The 16,035-nt window shown below is 44.0% G+C and overlaps 1 pseudogene; it reads right to left on the bottom strand.

Moving 5' to 3' along the window:
• Nucleotides 1-10,070: 10,070 nt before the first annotated feature.
• LOC144095569 (uncharacterized) lies at nucleotides 10,071-15,745 on the bottom strand (annotated as a pseudogene).
• Between the last annotated feature and the right edge of the window lie 290 nt (nucleotides 15,746-16,035).

The raw sequence follows: 16,035 nt of genomic DNA, 5'->3' as shown, positions 1-16,035 counted from the left end.
GGTGGTGAGTAGCGACACCTTGGTTTCCCGAGCATCCGCACTGTATGTCATTGGGTCGCGGAACATGTATTTCTTGTATATCTTGCATTGTATATATTTCATGGAGACTAAAAAATTGTTATATTGTTCGTTTTCACCTCCACGCATCGCAAGTTTGTTTTAAGGCTGCATTTTTGTATTAAAAAAACTGAATATAATGTGAGAAACTGGAAACTGCAACGGAATGTTCCTCCGTATATCTGTCTGTTTCCCCATGGTTGTTTGTGTGCCAGATGCGTCTAAAAGGACTGTCAACAGTGAGAAGTTGCCATTTAATTTTCATACCCGCTCCCACATTGTTTATATGTGATTGAACTGATTATTGATGAGGCATAGCCCTGCCATGATGTTTTCTCAGCACTTCGATGGACGTACCGAGCTTTACCTCTTGCCTTTTCAAATTCTGCGACCTTCTCTTCTGTCTCATACCGGCAAAATTAACTCCACGCTCTATGTTTGTAGTTTTTTGCTCCGTTGCTTACGTGTATCAGCTGTATTTTTTGTTTTGTTCGCACCGGCCCCGATGACAGAATAGCTAGATGTGCGGAAGCTATGACAATTCGTGAACATTTCATTTACCTTATCGGTGCTGAGATTTTCTAAAACTTCTAAAGCAGCTTTTGCTCTAAAAAGTTTCAAGTGTGCTAGCGAATCTTCCAACGTCGTGATTTTTGTTCGGAAGATTTCCGCTTTAGCTGATAAAAAGATTAGTACAGGGAGGTGATCGCTGCCATATGTGTTGTCGATGAACAGACGGTGAAGTAAAAGAGAAAGCTAGACAGCTCATTTTCCTAGAGATTGGGGAGCAGTATGTGGCCTCCCTTTGTTTAAAAGACATATTATTTGTGAGGAAAAAGTCTTCGATCGTTTGGCCCCTAGAGTCGGAGCGTTCGCTTCCCCAAAAAAGGAGAGGGAGCATTAAAATCCGCAGCTACCAGTATGGTTCTGGAAGTTCGTCGATAAGTTCTTGTAGATCCGGGACTGTTAATGTAAACGGTGGAGGAAGTTATACAGAGCAGATTGTTATTGTTTTGAAAATTTGGACCCCTCCTGAGCGTCTATTTGCTTGCAGGCGTGGCGTTGGAACCTTTTATAGCGTTTTAGGGTATTCGCTTGTTGTGGACCAATGTTGGTTTTCTGAAGACGTAAAGCTACAGACAACGTTGTTTCTGGAATATGTGCTATGTCACTGCTATTCCTGAGCATACCTCTACAGTTCCATTGAACCAAGAAAGTCAAGTTTCTATGCTTCTTAGTGGGAATGGAAGGGATTTATTTTCACGCCCCGTTACCACGGCTCGGACTTTTCTTCGCTCAAGAGAGCCGTTCTGCCGCTGCAAAGTGGAGTGGGAAACACATCAATCACCTCACCAGAGGTGCTCGAGGCCCGCGATGCCGGGCAGAAAACCCTCGGTGGGGAGGATGTCCTGCGGGTTCCCGAACCATGGGCCGGCGCTCAGTGCTTTGGAGTTTGCTGGACAATGTACGCTGTCCCTCTCATAGGCTCGGTGGAAGTGGCCTGGGCATATGCCGTAGTGCCATGTTGTGCTCCGCCCCTGTGCACCACATCAGCAGAGTTTGTCTTCGTGGGAACGTGTAAAACTGTTGTTTGCGTAGATGAGTCTTCACCTTTCCTTAAATGTGATATCGTGTTTTGTCTTCATTGTCTCTCTCTCTCGTTCTTCCATCAGGTACATGACCTTGATAGGCGCAGTGATCACCTTTTCAGTTGCGCGGCACAGTGCTGGTCCTTCACAGTTTTCGAGAGCATGTTCTTTTGAGGTGAATTTAGCGCAAGTTTTGCGGCCATGGCAGCTTTGCGACCCATGGCCGTATCTTTGGCTTTTGAAGCATCGGCGCGGAATTTGGTATGTAATGTCTAACGTTAATTTTGAGATAGCCTGCTTCTATGGGCTCAGGGAGTGTGCTCAAGAAGATAGTCAGGACCAGATGGGTTGTGTGGATATATCTGTCTTCTTTCCTTATTTCAATACGATGTACATTTAGGACATTCTTTTCTCTCAGACCCTCAAGCATGTACTCCTCAGTTAGGTGGACGAAGTCTGATTTAGAAATCACACCGCAGACGCTGTTTCTCCTATGGATAATAGGCCATGAAGTTTCGAGTATTCGGCTGTTTGTGCGTTCAAGGTGACACTAGACACTTTGAATATATATTTGTAGTCTGTACGCAAGAAATCGGTTATACATTTGGACATTATGATTGGGGACGTGGTTCTTGCGGATTTTTTCTGTTTCTTGGCTATGAAGAGCATGGTACTTTGGAAATGTTTTTGCTTTGCTGAAAATTGCGTAGTTGCATCGGTCCGTGCTCTCTTGTGAATGCGATCGTTTTGGGGGAGAGGGGGAGCCATAAAATGTATGTGTTCGGTTGTGCGGCCAGCCACTCACAAAATAGCCCTACAAAGAAGTAGGGCAGGAACTTGCATGTGTGTTAAGCTCATGCCAGCTGTACACTTCAACTGTAACCAAAGTTGGCGCAACTCAGTTTACATGGTGACACAATATTAACTCTTGCCGCCAGGAAAAAAAGGAAAAACCAACTAGGGAGGGAGAAACAAGAGAGTTTTGAGAAATAAACAGGAAATTGAAAGATTAAGAGGAGGACAGAAAAAGGTGACTGCCGATTTACCCCGGTCGAGTCTGGCCGGAGGTGGCGTCTAAAGGAAGCTGGGGCCAAAGTGGTGTATTGCCTCCGCCGAGGGGCCTTAAAGGTAGAAACGCTCGGCATCGGGTCAGCCACCAGGATCCAAATTTCCCCGTAAATGGATGAGCCACGCACGGCTAAGCACCAGCGCTCGGATCCATGTTAACGCACTCTTCACCACCAGCCCGTTCCGGGGATGCTCCCGCTGATGCTCAATTGCTCGTGATTTCAAAGCTTACCAACATTTGCACGCTGCAGATGTCCCTGCGGGGAACACATGAGCTAGTAACCCTTCAATTGTCCTGCATGAAAAGGAGTTCTCATATATAGCCGCGGCTCAATGACTTTTCTTTTTCCTTTAGTATATGCCTTTGTTCAGCATATTCACGTATTCTGCTGTTTGTGAGTAAAATCGGAGTTGCGAGTCAGTGCCTTTACTGTCCTTTCTGTGCCGTTCGTTTCTCGGCCTGTTTTTTCCAACAGTCTTGGGCGTCTATAAGCCGGATGGACCTGTCATTCGGCGCTTCTTCCCGGATAGCTCCTGTTCCACCGGACTCTGTGACAGCATCTCGCTAGGCATGATGACAGATAACAACATACAGGTCTTGACCATGACTTTTGGAGTGAAATGTGTACTCTGTGGTAGATCTTAAGGCCGCACAAAGTGACTCTGTTGCATCGCGCTTTCAATTGCGATCAGTCTTAAAGTGTGGAAGGTGATCCACATTTATTTGATGTCCCGATAGCTGCGGCTGGTGAGCCGGCGGACCGGGTGGTAGACGTTGCTGGCCAGGCCGGTTGCTAGAGAGTTCTGAGTTGCGCGAGCCAGTTCGCGTTCCCTTTTTTCTCTTCATCAGCTCCACTGGCGATGCGAGCGCTGCTACAGGTGTCATCCGTGTTTTTTAGTGGAGCTTGAATACCAGTGTAACTGCTTATTGCGCCTGCATGCAGCAGCTTCACCTTGAAGACAAGTACTATAATGGAGGGCGCTATAATCCCGCTTTGGTTCTAGGCGCGTAATGTTGTGCACGTAGAAAGAACCGCCCATTCGACCTTTTATTTAATACAGAAAATTAAAGCTAAAGGCGTAGCATGTGGAACTTCTATTTTTCGGCTCATTTCGAAGCGCAAGCGCCTTTGACTGCCCAAAACGCATTCAGGACCACGCGCTCGCATCGAGCTTCAAAAATTGACCTGCATGCATACACGCGTTTGCGTAAGCGCTGCGAGAAAAAAAAACGACATGATTTTAGAACTGCCGCAGCCTACATAAATTAGCGATTAGGCGGCTGAAGTGAGATATTCTCCGCTCAACTCACATCTAGCATTCCCAACAGCGCGTAAGGATTAAGAAAAAAAAGACACAAGGACGAGTGCTCTCAACGTAACACTCGCTCCTGAAAGTAAACCTATTGGTAGAAAATTACGGAGAGAAAAAGGAAAAGAATACACACGCCTGTTTACAAAAGTAACAATTCTTTTCAGGCACAAAGAAAAAAAGTCGTTGAACTAATAAATGCCTTCCACACGCGAATGTGCCAAGAATTCCGTACCAGTCAACAATAAGTGTGCATTGGGTTAGCAGTGAAGTAACTGGGCTGCACGGCTTAAGTTCGTTTCTAGTTTTCTGCTGGTTGGCGAATTTTTCTGGCGTTGATTGCTGTTTTGCCCTGTGCCTTGTGGTCTGTGCCCTGTGCACTATGGAGACAGTAGCTGCTGGAAGCAGTTGGTGCTGGAACCAGTTGGTGCTGGAGCCGTTAGCTTCCATATAGCACCCAAACATTACATTTTATTATGTTGAGATAAATCATTTCTACAATATGTCCTCTTTTTTCGAAACTTTCTGAAACGCTAAAAACGAATAGTAACTTCCAAAACGTTCAAAGCGCAAAAAAAGGGCGAAAAAACACTCGAAAGCTACGGTAAATTGGTAAAGCTATCCTGCAGGACCATGCATGTCTGCACGTATTAGGAATACAAACGCAGCTTTAAACCCCGCGTGAAAACCAGGAACCAGCAACAGTAAAGCTGTATATTATACCTAAAAATTGCATGTGTAACTAGTACTCACATTCTAATACCATAGGGGCTCAGGCTTATATATCCCCCAAAGATGGTTGTCCCACAGGGGTTAGTGGGGAATGGTTATTAAGCAAAGCTGTCCCATTAAATATTTGCACTATTTATTCAATTTTGAGCCCTCACACTCGAATAGATTTAGCAGCAAGATTCTGTTAGGTGAAGGATATATTACGCCGTGCAAACAAAAGCAAAAAGCTCTCTTAATTGAACAGCGAAAATTCCTTAAGCCGGAACCAGTGCAGCCAACAGAAATCCATTAGGTACCCTGCTGGAACCAGTAAAACCAGCAGGCAACCAATATAAGCACGCTTCTTAAACTAGTACAACCAACAGAAAACCAGTAAGTACCCGACAGATACCAGTACAACCAGCAGAAGACCAGCAAGCGCCCTATTGCAACTAAAGTCCCTTGATATTGAAAGCAGCGAACTTTTGTGAACTTTGTCCCCGCGCCGCGAACCATCTCACGTCCTCCGCGCCTGTCTCGGCACTTGACGCTTTTCTGAACGATGATTGCCCCTCTGGCCATCGCCCAGAAAATACGTGCGAAAGAATCGTGTTGCTTGTGTTTTCGCTTTACGCCGGCACCGTGCGCAGGCCGTCTGGCCCTACTGCAGGTTGAGCTCCGTTGGGCTACACTCTGGCAATTCCAACTCTACATTTAGTGCCGCATTATGCCCGATTGCGGCACATTGCATTGCACAAGCCGGCACGAAAATGACTTCGTACTGTTCGCGTTTCCTCGAGGAAAAAAATGACAGCCGCAGCAAAAAGTGAATCCTAATAACGGCCTTAAGGTCTTGGTTCCGACAAACGACACTGTCCACTGCGAGGTACTGTGCATTTCGTGGTACCTAAAGCAGTGTGTACCCATGAAAATTCTTTCGCGATCATCAGGAGCCAGATAATCGTGATTAAGTTCCTAGCCATTGTGTGTATTTTCGCAGGCTATTCTTACCATTTGTTGACACTGCTTGTTGTGTTCTATTTGCATTTGTTCTTGCATGGAATGCACCCATAATATCCACTTTAATTTCTGGAACTCAGTGCGGGTTTCGGCGAAAAGCGTTTGCATTGTTGACGTTAATTTTTTTGCTCGCAAATACGCGTGCATCTGACGTGTTGCGGAATGCATATTGATTTGCCTAGCTTATACGGCAGTCTCTCTCCCGCGTGCCCCAGAGCTGTAGTGTGTAGTAGCCTTACCGACGTTTTACCATCGTCTGTCTAAGTATGATAGGGGATGTTAATTTTCACAGTTATTAAGGCACTCGTTCCATCGTCGCGACCGCGCTACTCTATCGCGATTACGATGTCTAAGGCGATGTGAGGAGCGAGTCAAAGAAAAGAAGGTTTTTAAGGCGAGTTTTGACTCATCGCAGGCGTCATCGGTATGATATACAACACTGAATGAGGTTTTGAATATGGCATCAGAATCTTTCACTACATAGTTTATATAATAGTACAAATTTTATCCTTGAAGTTGATTTCGTCATAGAGTGACTATATCGGTTCTGATTGTGCTTTACCGCGCTGAATATTGATTCAGCACTTAACTATCTTCGATGAACTATTTTAGGTAAGTCATTGAGAGAGCTTCATGTTTTTACCACTTAATGAAATACGTTTGCACCAAAAATCATCCAGAAATTTTAATTAAAACCCAGGCCAGGCCCACTCCTGCAATAGATAATAGAAATAAGTAAATAGCTAGAATATAAAATTGTTCTTTCAAGCCGCCGTGCTAGTCGTATTGACTAGGCAATAAATACGGTGCATGTGCAGCACTTCAAGCAGCTAAGCATAAATATTAAGGTCTTGAGCTTCCTAAAATATGCATTAAGCTCAATAAAGAATATATCCTAGCATTTGCACAGCAAATATCGTGATTTTGAAGTTTTAAACTTGAAGCGTCTTCAAATTCCCGCAATCCCTATCGCAAATCTTACCGAGATCCATAGCGGAAACGTAGTGGATGTTTAGTGGCTATAGAGGAAGGAGAGTGGATTCTTGGTGGCTATAGAGGAAGCAGAGTGGATTCTTGGTGGCTATAGATGAATCAGAGTGGATTCTTGGTGGCTATAGTGGCAAAATAGTGGTACGGTCATCGATGCTGGCGCTATATTGACCACCATGATGCTGGTATCGGCGGCCATGGCGGTTTCCAGCAGACGCTAGGGGTCAACATAATGGATTTCGTCCGTGATGCTGGCTTCGTGGCAACGTGGTGGCAGCAACTGCTGGAGAAACTTCATTCATTGCGGATGTTGGCATAATACTGGGAGTGTAGACTGTTAGCTGTGAGCGATGGTGTCATATGTTCGTCGATCATGCGAGGCAACCTGCGTGGTTGGCAGAGGGCTGACGCACCTGGATGTCGAAGCGCGAAACGCGTTGCACTCGGTGAATTCGGAAAGCTTACCCCCGAATGCAGAAATCTAAGTGTCGCGCTTGGACGTCACTACAAGAAGTCGGCTTGGAGCACCGCGGTGACCTCAAAACGATCAAGACTGATTTCGCGTTTCATAGAGGCAACGAGCACGGCAGGCACATACTGGTCGAGAGGAACGCTGGCAGGCCCGTCTTGGAACAGAGCGAAGAGGCGAGGCCTATACGAACTTATATGCGCTCTCTGGGTGCACGCTATCGTGCACCCAGAGCACGCTACCATTCGAAAGCGGCCGGCCGACCAGATCCGGGAGCCTCGGGGGCTGTCTCCAGGCAGTTAGAACACGTTTTAAGCGCTCTTTGCGGCCAAAGTGCGGGCGGACTCGTAAATAACACTACCGCAGCGACGGCTAAGTCCACGAGTTCGGCTCGTGCACGGCAGCGAACGGCGCGATGCCCTGGGTGCATGGCTAGCGTGGATTTGACTGCGAAAATGAAACAGGAACCTTCAATTTTAATTCAATAAATTAAATTAGTCTTGTTTAATAGCGACATCAAATTTTGTAATTTTAAGAAAAACACAGCGTCAGTTTTCGAGCAAGGTTAACAAATATTCTGCTCAAAGGTAGAATTAAACGCTCCGCTAAGCCTATCAATTCGCTTTCAATGCCACCAAGAAAAGCAGGAGCCGCGCGAAAGCCTCACCGCATGCATAACGGCACCTTCACCCAACATGAAGCACCTTAAAAAAAAGGTCTCAAACACGGCTTTTGCGCACCAGTGAATGCTCCTTTGAGCTGTATGTCTGCTTTTAAGGCTGTCTACACCGTGCTTTTATTGCTCAATCAACTGTTGAATAATCGTTCGAAGATAACTTCAATGGGTGAAGACAATTAAAAGTATGTATGCAAAGTTTTTCTAGTGCGGTACCGTGTAATGTACTATATCGGCAGGAAAACATGTATATGTATGGACCATGAAAACAACTCCAAATTTTTTGCTCTGGTATACAACCTAACACTAAGAAAATGAACGCGAAAAGTGTGCTCTGGCATGCTTATACCCTGTATGGCAAAAAATATTGCATTTCCAGGTTCTGGGAAGTAAAATTTTTCAGAATAATTCATTCGATATGCGGTCCATTTTCTTTTCTTGGTAACACCTCAGAGAACACCTGTCAGAACTAGGCGCCCTGAAGTGACGAAAATTTGTTAGAAAAGTGAGCTGCTATACACTGTTATTTATTGCACTACAGTGTGTACATCTGCTATTTTAAACAATCGACAAATTTCGGATATTACTGGAGCATGCATGTATAAAGACAGGGACACGTTTGCTTCAAAAATATATTCTGTAATACACTATATATAAAGCAAATGATACAGTAAACACATAATCATGCAGGACAGTTTGCACACAGTCTGTCTACTTGAAATGCAAAAATAAAAGTATACTTTATTTTCATAGTATTTCAGCTTTCACTAGTTACTATACAGATCTCAAGAGAAAGGAAAAAATGACATGAAGTGAGGACACAGCGGGACAGAATTTCAGCTGAATCCACATTTAGGTATTGCTTTGGTGTTGTGTACTTTCTACAAATAAGCACCAAGTAGCATAAGGGAATCCTGCTCCACTAGGATATATATAACTATTATTGTACATTCACTGGCACAAACACATGCCAGTACATCTCCGCAGATGTTTTCAACCTGTATCAAAATCATCATTTATTGTCCCTTAAGGGCCTTTAGGTGGGGCACTACATAATGCGGAGCAAAAAAAGCAAGAGGACATTATTGTTACATAGCAAAAGATGGCGAGCAAATTATTATAGGGCAATGCAAAAGGGTGAAGCAAACATACCTATGTACACTGTGGCCGCGCAGCAATACAAGCAACATCGAAAAGGGTGCTGATAATATGAATAGGGGTGCAAAAAGTAACTCATAAAAAGATGTTAATAAGAAGTGCACTTGTGATACATAAGGAGTAGTAGGCAATGCGTGTTAATTACAGCTAATGACAAGTATGGTTGAACAGTAGATTCGAGAATTTATTCAGATCGGACTCAGTTAGCATGAGCTCTGGCAGGTAACTGCTACTTCCAACGTTCTATGGCTGATGGCAAAAAAAGGATTTATGGTAGGCATTAGTGTAACCATGTAAATACTGCAAAATTAAATTGTTGAAAAGACGACGCGATGTTCTATTTGGTGGAAGTAGGAATGCTTTGTGCAAGTGAGGGAAATTGTAGCTCACACGTCCACCACGTATGTGTAGGGCAAGACTTCACGAACCAGGTTTATTCCAACCCGTAAAAAGCCCAAGTGATGACGATGAGTATACACAGGTGAGGAAGATGAAGTGGGTGTACAGATAGGTGAGATGGATGAAACCGCAGTCAGTGCTCACACTATAGCTTATGGAAAGGACAAAGTTCGGCAATTGTGTGATGAAAAGACAGTGGAGGTAAGCCGAGCGACAATTTTGTGCCTGAAACACTGATGCTGTGGTCATAACATCACACTATTTTCCGGGCTGCACACCTTTGCACTGATTCTAATAGTGAAATAAGATAAGTTTGGTGCAGGTTCCAAATGGGTGAGGCACAAGTTCCAATTTTGAGCAAATGAACGTTTTGTAGGTGAGTTTGCGGAGTGATTTTGAGGGATTTCGGTTGAGTGATTTTGAACTTTCAGTTACTACGTTAGGATATGCTCAGAACATGAAAGTCTGCTAGCCTTGTTATTCGTAGGTACCGGTATGACTCTATTTGTGCTAGTGCTATTTGCTTAAGGAATTACGATAATTTAGATTATTACATTTGCGGGATTTATGAGGTTGATGCTCTAAGCATGTGATCAGACGCTTGACCCAGTTGCTGCTAGCCTCAATACATTTCTATCCTATTTGGTAAGTCGCAAATGAATGTCTTTTCTTGCTGCAAAAATTCAATGAAAAGGCAGCAGTCAGCCACTTCTTCCGGCAGTACCACATTAAGTGTTCTGCCAGATGAGACAAAGAACTCTTTGATGTGCGGTGGTGCAGCATCCCTGTCTGCAATGATTATTGGTCTGCACATCAAGACGCAAATTTTGGCCTCTAGTAATAATACTTTTTCGATGCGCTCGTACGAGCCACTGCATGTTTTGATGAATGTTGAGTCAGAACGGGATGGTCGCTTGTATGCAGTGCTATTAAAGACCTGTTTTGCTTGTAAAAAGCGCTCGTACTGAAATGCTGTGAATGTACTCGTGCCTAAGCGATTATTCACAGCATCCTGCTCTTCAGCGCTTAGAGCAACGTCTTTTCCCTTGCCTAAAAGGCACAACTTGCCAACATTCGTAGCCTTCTGTAAAAGGGGATACCCAAAGGTCTCCATCCAAAACTCTTTCTCGTGGAGACACAGAAAGCTGCTGCTCATCACCTTGTGCAGTTGTCGATGCATAATAATGCGTTCAACAATTTGCTGAGGGATTCCATTTGCAGCTGACACCTGCCGAATTACGTGTCCATTTCCACCTTCAAAAACAAAAGCAGAATGTGCCCACAGTGGCCCAAGTGACCGAGCACAATTAGCCAAATAAAGAAGCACATGAACATTAAATGTCAAGCTGGCAACCCCATATAATCTCTTGCACTGAATGACGAAGCTCTCCAGAAGCAGCTCTGAAAATAAAAAGTAACGAATATTAGGGGAAGTTCAGAGCCATTAAAAATTTCCTCGACAAACACAGTCAAGTTATTCTCAATCCACATCATTGCAAGTTTTTCTTCAAGTTTTCTATGCGAAGGTTCATTGAAAACAAGCAGTTCCATGTTCAGGAACATGAAATCTCTCTTCCAGAAAGAACACACCATTACATTGCATGACACTAGCTGATAAGCAAAAGCTGCACACAGCTACGCCAAAATAATTCGTCTTTAAAGGGCACTCCTACCTCTAATTTGGCCCTGCATTACAGAGAAAGCGAACTTAACAATTCTAACCCGTTGGACAAAAATGCATGTGTACCTGTGTTCAATAGTACAAACATTCTGTATAGGCATTCTAATCAACTAACAACAGAATTATCAGAGGCATATCATATGCACGAAAACTCCGACATATGCGTCAGCACACCATCTGTTGTAATCCATGATTGTGAATGTCGGTATCTTAATTCAACACAGTGATTGGTTTTGTCATTTTGGGGGTAGGGGCATGCACTGCTGGCTGCCTTGCGTGAGCTATTTAACCTTGTGTTTTTTTCCATAAACTTCAGTTGATAGTAGCGCTTCTCCTTCGTGTCTCTCTTTGTGTCTCCTGTCGCAGCGCTTTGGAAAGTTTTCAAAGATGTAGCAACTAGCTCAATTGTCTGTGTTACTGCAAAAGAATCATTACAAAATTTACCACATCACAACTTTTAACAGGTAAGCAATGGATAATGTTTCAGGAGTGTTGTAGTTAATTACAAGAACAAATAGCACAAAAGCAGAACTATATATCTAACATGACGAATACTATGACATCGGATAATATGAAAGGCACTATAAAAAAGAGGAAAAGGGGTTACAAGATGGCAGGAGTTATTTTTGAAGTTTATGCACCGACCAGTTTGTGCCTTCTGTGAATATTTTAGAACCACAGTTCACAAAATTGACTATTCTTAATATACTATGCAGGAAAAACATTTATGATTGTAAATAATATTTCAAAATGGTTTGCAGACAGTTGTAGAAGAGTGTAAAAAGGTCAAAATCTTACATAGTCAAAAAATTTTATGATTATGCCAATTAATTTACAGCTATGCTATATTCACAAATGTGACCTGTAATAAGTTACCTGCTTTGGCAATTTCAGACAGAGTGAGCTCCTCTCGCAAAAAGATGTGGAGAGCCTCTGACAGTTTGCAGAGGTGCCTCCAATAGTCCGGGCGCAGGATACCTTCTAGGCACGGCAGAGCATAAAACAGTATCCACTGCCTCCACTCAGATGCTTTCCAATGTCCTCGTTCTCTAATTGGCCTAGGCAGCCTTGTCACGCAGTGTGGAGGTTTGATGGCCAACAGCCTTAAATTAATGTCTTCAAGTGTAGAAGGACGACCTGCAAAATAAATGTGCATACTTTTGTTGTGAGCAGAGAGAATAAGGCAAGGTGATAATACCCTGTAGAATACAAAAATCCCAACAGATGAAAGGAAAAAAATTAAAGGCAGAAGCACTGCTATACACACTATATAAATATCTGTACATGCATATGGTTGCAACTTGCTTCTACCAATTAAAATAAGATTAAATGCTGAGTACACTGTAAAGAAGATTCAGCATTTTATTTTATGCAGCACGTTTTCCTACCCAGCAGTTACCAGCAGCCTACTAGTCCCTAAGTGTGCCGGTTGATAATGAAATATGCTACCACCATCTTATGTCATCTTGGTTTCTCAAAATATGTCCACTAGGAAGCCAGCTTAGTAGTAAGTACTAAACGGCTGCATCATACTATTTCACCACATTTTGTACACTACGTAGAGGCACCATCAACAGTGCCTTCCACTAATCATACTCAATAAAGCCAAGGCCACAGATTATAGCATGTGCATGGTCTACGATCTCTCAGCTGCCATTTCCCTGCAATAAGATGCACATTTCAAAAAGTGACGATAATCAGTAATAAATGCAGTGCCACAAAAAGCAGTAATATTTCAGCAACATTCACTAGTAAGTTTTAGTTTTAGTTTATAGGGGTTTAAAGTACCTAAGTGACTCAGGCTATGAGAGACGCCGTAGTGAAAGGCTCCAGAAATTTCGACCACCTGGGGTTCTTTAATGTGCACTGTCACTAGTAAGTGCATCACGAATGAACCGCTTTGAGTGCATTGCCTTACCACCATAGAAGTGTTGACCTGAGTTCGACGTTGACAAAATTGTCTCGGTCACTTGTCTTACAACGCCTATCAGGACGGAGTGCATATATTCCACACTGAACCCATTGACAAGGTCTATACATGAAATAAAAGAGAACGTCTAATATCAGTAAAAATACAGCACAATTTCATGAGATAAAGTACAGGAATTAGTAAAATACTGATGAAGGTACTGAAGGTGGATAAAATGAGACAAAATACTGCCAAAAATTAGTTGCAAAAAATTAACATATTGCAGGGGCTGTAGAAAGTAAATACTGGAAGCAACCAATTTTGCATTAAGTGTTGCACAGTTTAATAAACAAGGCAGCAGCCTAGTGCTATTGTTTTATAGCTGACGAAAACCATGGCCTGGTGGAGACATTTGGAATGTGTAGAAAACCCCGGGGATAAAAAGCAAGTGAAGCTCCTCCTTCTTGAGGTGGAAAGGCTGGAGCATTGGGAAAGCATGCAGGCCAAATCTCTTGTGCTTATGTAAATGCTGCACTGATCTAGGCTTGTGTATATGACAGGCTTGGCTGCCTTGGTGCACCACAAATCCGGCATAACGACGTGGAAAAATGGCACATATCATGGCAAGCACTGCCACTCAAGGGAGTTTCCATGAGTAACCAAGGAAAGAATTCGCAGGTTACACATTATCTCTCACCACCTAAACGGATGTGGTTTGCATCACTGTTCTTATGCTGAAAACAAGAAATGAACTTGATCATGCAGGAATTTGAATGTTTAGTGAGGGCGATTAACCTTATTTTCCTTTTTACTAATCGACCGTTCATACCTCGGACATGTTTTGCCACATATGTAGAAGTTGTGAGATCGGTCAGTCCATGCCAGCTAGAGAAGAAAGGAAGAAAGGAGAAAAATGCCCTTACCTCCCAAATTCATGAGTGCAGATGGCCATTTGAAGCCATTGATTACGTCATCATAACCTTCTGCAAGCTTCATGTCGCGTATAATCATGTACGTGGTTTTGGCTTCTAGCTGTTCTTTTATGGTTTACCGCATGCTCCCTTCAGGCAAAAAGATAATACAGCACTTAAGCACATGAACAGTAGTTTCCATAAGCTGGCACCCTTAAAAAAAATTAGGCTCTTCTGATTTCGGTTCTGCTGATAGCCCTGATAACTGTTCAGTGTTCAGCAATCACCCAAACCAGTGTCAAGCTGTTAAGAATCATCAGGTACTGCTCACATTCAACATGCTCCCCTCGGACGAAGCACCAGGGGCATCCAAAGTACCCGTTGAAGGGGACCATATTCAGTACCGCTGTCCTTGCTGGCGCATCGACTCAGCAACACAACACAGCTGGTTTAGAGTGGTGTGTAGTTGTCAGATACGTCCACTTAACTACTTCGGTAGTGTTGACTTCAATTACAAACTTCTTCAAGAAAAGTTGCATGTTCGGATGTTTCATGCCGAACCAGAGCCCAGCAAGTACAGGATGCTTAAACCGCAAGTGCGGTGGCAGTTCATTCACAATGAACTGTAAGGGCCACACTGAAGTCTTTGACGATTTCCAAACTGGACTCCCGTCGGTGTTGATAGTGAGAGTGAGATCATCTTTCGGAAGTCTTTCCCGCATACTGCTGTAGCACTGTGCACTTGTAACGTCAGAAATGACAGACTGTGGCTCTTGCAGCTTCTCCAGGTTTTCATGAAGCTGGGCCTTCGTACTTTCAATTGCAAAGTTGAATTGCTTATGTAAATTCAGAATGATGAAAAATGAGCCGCGGTCCTTGAGCTTCTGCAGGGCACTCTTGCACCGGCAGTTGGGGTACTGTGCTGACTTCTCAATCACATTTAGTAGAGCACCGCATGTCCATCAAAAATAGTGGTACTGCACAATGTCTCGTTTTTCCTTGCACCACAGTTTGCGAAAAGCATATGTGCTTTGGGGCAAGACATTTTGTACAAATAGAAAATTTATTAGCTTTATTAAGTCCCCTAATGCAGCCCATGTTAGGCCATGTGATACTGCATATGCCATAACAGCTGCTATAGCGCCCATCTTGGTCACCTCTGCATTTGGCAACTTTTCGTTACTGAATTGTGCAAAGGATGACGGGAACCCATCATCTTCATCTTCAGAAATCTCAGATTCTTCAGTGAGACTGCCACTGCCGAGGCCAATGTCACCACCCACATCAGAACTGGTTCTGCTACAGGTGTCACTTTCTGGTTGCAGCTCGTCATTTTCAAGGTCGTAGTCACTGTTAATGCCAACGTCACCACTCATATTAGAACTGGCGTCGGTGCAAGAATCACTTTCTGGTTGCAACTCGTCATTTTGAAAGTCGTAGCTTGGAGGCTCTGCGTCGGCTGCTGCACCACTGGCTCCGTTTTGCGCGGCACCTTCAATGGGCGGAACTTCTGGGTAGTCAGTGGAGTGCACTTCATCCCTCGGCTCCGTACTGCCCGCTGCGTCGTCCGTGTTGTCCTACGCGGTGCTTTCAGTGGAAGGTGCGCTTTGTTGACCGCTGGAGACACTTCCATTACTTGTAGGTTTGACCGTGAGCACAATGGCACTCAACGGACCGACAACGGCTGCCCCAAAATGGCCCTTTTGACGCCTGTAGAGAGTTGTGCTCGGCACGTCAAAGTAAGCGCCGGGCTCCACATACTGCTTACGCCGTTCCTTCGGAGCAGATCCCGACATCGTCAACGTCAGTAAACCTCAGGTACGTATGACCAGCAGAGTACGATCTCGGTGGATTTCGCAATCGCGGATGTTGAGAGTTCGCACCGGCGGAAGGCTACTGGCAACCTAGCAGACGCTTTTATACAACACAGCTTCGGCCACGAAATAGTATCCGCCAGCACGTTCCGTACACGACCGGCTTTTCCAGCTTGCCTGCACTCAATACTCAATCGCGATGGCGTAAAGGGTGCTTTCTAATCTGAGCAGTACACCATTGAACGCTTTTCTTCAATTGTTTCAAAGGATTA

The sequence above is a fragment of the Amblyomma americanum genome, chromosome 6, assembly GCF_052857255.1.
Source record: "Amblyomma americanum isolate KBUSLIRL-KWMA chromosome 6, ASM5285725v1, whole genome shotgun sequence".
Classification (NCBI taxonomy): domain Eukaryota; kingdom Metazoa; phylum Arthropoda; class Arachnida; order Ixodida; family Ixodidae; genus Amblyomma; species Amblyomma americanum.
The sequence above is the reverse complement of the archived record's forward strand: the minus strand, read 5'-3'. Positions and strand labels throughout refer to the sequence as shown.